This window comes from Olea europaea, chromosome 22 (genome assembly GCF_002742605.1).
Source record: "Olea europaea var. sylvestris chromosome 22, O_europaea_v1, whole genome shotgun sequence".
NCBI classification, from domain to species: Eukaryota; Viridiplantae; Streptophyta; class Magnoliopsida; order Lamiales; family Oleaceae; genus Olea; species Olea europaea.
Window position 1 is genome coordinate 11744233 of NC_036258.1, and position 5804 is coordinate 11750036.

Consider the following 5804-nt stretch of genomic DNA (forward strand, 5'->3'; position numbering starts at 1 on the left):
CCTTGTTAATACATGCCTCAAATGTTCTCTTTCCGCATTGATCAACAATTCAACGCCTTTATCAATTGTAGTTTTTGTTCGAAGCCTATTTTTCAATTCAATCCAACTAGTCATGTAACATAAATGCTCTCATTTCCTTCATGACTTTTAATAGACCGATGCAAATTATGCCAATCTTTGAATCCATCGTTACCAAATTGGCCAACTCTGGTAACATTTTTGGGCGTTTTAAACAACTTGCAACAAAAGCAAAAGATCATGTCCATAGATATTGAATATACTAGCCATCTTCTATCAATTGTTTGCCCATTTCGTAGCAATCACTTATATTGTGAAAAATCAAAATGCCTATTTGTACAATCTTTCGGAAACGAGACGTCATCAACTCTTTTTGGACTCCTTTCAACTAAGTAATCCCTTGTTCTTTGATCAATGATTTTCCAATTCCCGGGATCATCCAAATTTAGAGAAAATCAACTCTCTTCTTCCTTGACATCTACTTCATTAACACATGCAGGTTTCATCACCTCTTCTTCCTTATCATCTACTACATTAACGTAGGCAGGTTCACTCACTTCTTCATCTTTATCATCTACTTCGTTAACACATGCAGGTTGAATCTCTACTTTATACTCATTCAACGTATTCACATTTTTGCTTTTAAAGTACTTGTCAATATCCCCAACTTGACTTTGAATTAATGAAATTTCATTTCGTTTCTTTTTTCTCTTTTGAGCACCAGACTCATATTTAGGAGGCATGGTGTATGAGTCTATATCTGAAGCCCAATGAGTAAACTAAAAAATAATTACAAAATATCTCAAATCATCACACAGTTAGAGTTTTCAATATAGTTATTATGTGCGCCTGTGCAATTGTTGATCCTCTAATAATCAATCATATAAGCCGACCAGACCACAATTATATAAGCCGACAAGGCTTCAAACATTTTCAATTTCTTCAATAACAAGTTAAGACAAGCCATTGCTTACCTGACAAGTAGAATTTCAATGAAAACTGTGGAGTTACACCTTCAAGAATTTCACTGTCACAATACTCACAACTCCCGACCCTGAAACAAAAATTTCACATCAAACGCTATTACATATATTAACATGATCATCAAATTGAATATATTAGCACTAAAAGCAAAAATGCATAGGAAGTTTTAGTATGTTACCTCCCAAATAAATGTGGCTTCCAAGGAAAATTTGTGATAGCAACGTCGAGAAAACAGGTTGAAGCAGCTGGCAGCATATACAAGGAAACCAAGGCAGGGACTAGAATCTTATTTGATCAAGTAATAGCACAGAGCAGATGCTACAACTCATTGTAAAAGGGAAAAAAATTTAAAAATATATAAAAATAAACAGCAGACTCTTAAGAAATTCACTTAATTGAATGCAAGGGAAGTAAATATCAAGTCTTTAATGGTTTAATGTCCAGCTCCCCACTCTTTCAGAAGATTGAGTAGTTTTTGTTTCAGAAAACTAGCAAAAGGTTTTTATAATGCTAGAGCAAGAGGCACAAAGTTGAACCACAAAGAATCATGCAACCGAGAGCCAATGAGGGAAGCAACTTAAATATCTTGGTATCTCTCCTCAACAGTGGACAAAAGTCCACTTAAATTGTGGACGAGTAGGTCACCCAAGTTGCTCCAGTAAATATTAAATGGGTAGAGCCCTAATCCTTAGAGCAATAAAGGGTGACATAATACGTAAGAAACATTTTACCACACCTTATTCTCCTCACGAAAAAACAAAGTAGCAAGAGCAATTGTTAACCACCCTAAAAAGCTCGAAAATATTAAGAAGAAGCACAACATTCATTACAGCAGCCACCAGATGGCTGAGCCACCCGGCCGGTGGCAAGAGAGGCACAATGTTCCACAGCTGGCATGATATTGGCACAGCTAAATGCCTCTGCTGGTTCCACTAGGAAAAGAGCTGCACTGAGTGCTAAAAGAACTAAGAACAATGAAACCTTCAACATTTTTTGTTTTTTATGACAAGATCTGGAATTACACAAAATCACAAACATATATATGGACTCACAAAGATATATAAAAAGAAGAATCCATATCGATTGTCTATAATGAAGTGTGTGGCTATCATTGACCAGTATTCTGGATTTTTTTCCACTTCATTTATGTCTATTTGAATGAAGCCAAGGATCATTTGAGTAGCTAAAATTTGTAGCTTCTCTAATACATTGCGTTATCGTTGCATTAATGAGGCTGATGATTTGGTTAGCAGTTAAAAATTGTCATCTATCGACTGATTTGGAAGTGGATTACTCTTGCACAAAATAGGAGACATTGGTGTCATTACCTTGTTTCGTACTGATATTTTACTCTTCTTCTTATACCACCAGGATCACAAAGGGGAAATCATCACTTAGATCAACCTGTTATGAGTGAGTTGAAGTGAATTACTAGTTGCTATAGTGACCTTTTTGGTACTTATAAGTAGAGGAAAACCTGAAACTTCATCCTATCATTGAGAAAATCTTTTTGCAGGCATAAATCAAACACTCTGAAACAGACAGAGAAGTCCATGTACCAAGTTATTTAGAGCATGTTTGAGCATACACAAACATGCCTTTAATAGTTACATGGTTCCCATTTTGCAACAAATTGCGATATTAAACCCCACACAAAATAAATCGACGATTATAATTATCACAAGTTGTCAAAAGGGTAACGCCACTTTAGGATGATCATTGAGAGCTGGAAATATGCAAGTTATTATGAATAATGCTATGAAAAAGGCACCAATATACTTATATACAACTCTTCAGATGTCAATTCTCTCAGTTTTTTAATCTGCTTATTTTTAAAATCATACAAAAACAAGTTAAAATAAATTCAGTCATCTACTGCAGAAAATATATACTTCTACTGTTCGTGGAGTGTCTGTGTCTTCAATTGAAATTATCTACTATTTAATTATTTATTTTTATAGATATATCGTATATAAATTGTGGCGTTAAAGGAAAAGGTGTCCATGATTTTATTTTACCTTTTAATTTGTTATTTATGGTTGAGCTGCCAATGTCTTATATATCCATCGTTGGGATGTAAATAACAAAGATTTATACTTTATTATTTATAATTACAGCAGCCAAGTTTTTTAATTTGTTTAATTTATAATTACTCATAGCTCACCCAAGTTGCTGCAACAAACTGATATCACAAGAATCAATTAGTTCACATTTTATCTTCTTTTTTTTGGAAACAGCTAAATGGATTTCTAATGGTGAGTTCAAGTTGTCAGGGCAGATCGACAGAGTACCTGGATTCCAACGCCAATAAGGTGGAGGACATCAATATCTTTGGTAAATAATCTTGCTCCAACATGTAATCCGATTCCGAGGATAAGAGCTAGAACCAATCCTAGAACCACACCCAACTGCAATGTTTGACAAAGTTGAATATGAGGGAGCAGCCGGCTTCTTGAAACCAATCGAGAAATTCGAAGGATTTGGGGGTTTTGGAGTGCAGCTTCAACAGAAATCGATTTGGGGATTTTTTTGATTTCAGGGATTTGGGGGTTTTAATTCAATTGGGAAAAGATAAAACCCTACATAAAAGCTCAATAATTGCCTGGACGCTGCCCCGCTGCCGCTTGTCCAGTTGGAGACTTGGAGGTCGGCCGTCGACGTCGTAGGTAGGCGGAGGAAGCGGAGCAATGGCAACAGGAGGGAAAGGGAATGATAAAAATAATTTCAATTCGTAAGTCCATTAAAAAAAAAAACTAGGCGAAAATGAGGCCCCCATCTGGTTTGGGCCTAAGGCGCAGGCCTCATGGGCCTCGCCACAGGACCCGCCCTGCTTCAAGGTAGAGTTGCTACTTTTCTGAGCAATTCGAAACTGTTTTATAATCTTGATTTTTGTAATGTGACCTGTTTATTTGGTGTTCAAGTTTGGATTAAACAAAGATGTTCAACGAGTGTCATAGATCTTGTAGAATCCACAAGAATGACTATTTGGTGTTCAAGTTTGGATTATACAAAGATGTTCAACAAGTATCATAGATCTTGTAGAACCCACAAGAAGGACTACTTGGTGATATACATTAATAGGTGTCGTGCTCAAGGATGAAGGCTAATGTCTCGTACTAAATTTGTGACTGAGAAGCAAATTTACAGCGATGGTGGTTTTCGAATCAGGCTAAGTGATCATGGCTCAATTCTGAACAAGCTGATCAGATAAGAAATAGGAATTTTTTTTTTTTTAATTCTCATAATTTAGTTTGTGTTTGGTATACATTTTTAGGATATGATAATTTTATCTTCATTTTTTTATTTTTTTTTTAATTTTAACATCAACTTTTAGAAGCAAAAACAATGGAGATCGCACTGGAAATTACCAAATGCTACAAAGCTTGGCAAGTTTTGGTTTAATAACTGATTTCAATACTTCAACAAAAGTTCATACTCTTACAATAACAAGAAATCAGTATTGTGTCTATGCTTATAAGGGTAGCACTACGATGTATAGAAAAGGGATTCTTCACAAGAAACGATCCCCTCGCGGATTTTCTGAAGATTGCATCAAAGTGAACAACATGACCATGGATTTAGTTTTCTAATTTTGTACGAAGTACGCACATTCTTTTGTACTTGGTTCCAAGTTCACACAAGAATTTTAATTTAAAAAATCTTATTTCCAGTTAACTAAATGAAAAGAACAGCTGAAGGTGTACATTAATGAGAAAGCTAATTTGCATTCATATAGTTTTTAAAAGAAACCTGTAAACTTGTTTGGATTGATTAAAACTCAGCGACAATTTGTACTTTAATATTTTGCCTCGGGATTAAGCACCTTTCAAGTAACACAAAGCTATGCCTATCACACTTGTAGTAGGATGAACAACTTACTCCATACAAATTCGGTTAAACCTTTTGACCCTTCACCTTTTTCGGGTCGATGCCCAGGTCAATTTTAAAATCATTGACACAAGTCGGGCATTTGTTATCTTCACAACTCGAGTATGAAGAAATCACTGTTGCAGAAATTGCACCATCAGTTCAGTGCACCACATTTGCTCCGGTACACCTGCTATATGATTACATCAATTCAACCATGTTACTGGACATGTTTACACCAATTTTGCTGGTAACTATTTTCCTAATTTTCTTCTCATTTATTATTATGATTATTTCCGTTGATAGTAAACCAGTCATTGAACCAATCATTGATTGCACTAGCCAAAAAAATAAAATAAAAAATGTTTGTTGACATATTTTACAAGTTCCCTACTAATCGGGTCAGGATGCTTTCTTTCCTAGATTTATTATTATTATTATTATTATTATTATTATTTTGGGTACATTTCTATGGTATGACTCCGTCCTACAGGACAACAATCATTAATCTTCTAAAGAGAAAAACAAATTAGCCATTAATTTTCACGTGTTTAATGTAATATTCACTCAACAACAACAACAATTAAACATTGTTCCCAATAAATTTTTGTTCCTGTACCTGAATCGTCTTCAAAGTCCAGTTTTGTTCATTACTGCATTTGTCAAAAAAATCTGCAATTTGTCTATGACAGAAACGATGTCCCCGCGTGGTTATGATGCAAAAGATTATGAGCAATCTTCCCTCTAGCTTTCATTGCATTAGCTGATCTCAATCCAATCTCCAGGACCATTTCATCGTCCACAAGCTCAATTCAAAGTTAAGCTCCGGCTCCATTTCCTTGTTCCTGAGTTCGCATATTATGCAATACACAACAAGCTCCAAGAACTACAAGCAAATCCTGAAGTTTCATCTCAGTCCTTTTCTGCAACCAAGC

General features: G+C 35.3%; 1 long non-coding RNA gene across 1 annotated transcript; it reads right to left on the bottom strand.

Annotated features, from left to right (window-relative positions):
• Positions 1 to 225: 225 nt before the first annotated feature.
• Positions 226 to 1639, bottom strand: LOC111371720. The gene is made up of 2 exons (XR_002698645.1): positions 1181 to 1639; positions 226 to 1072 (listed from the first exon to the last, which is right to left on the bottom strand). It is a non-coding gene; the product is annotated as an uncharacterized LOC111371720 (long non-coding RNA).
• Between the last annotated feature and the right edge of the window lie 4165 nt (positions 1640 to 5804).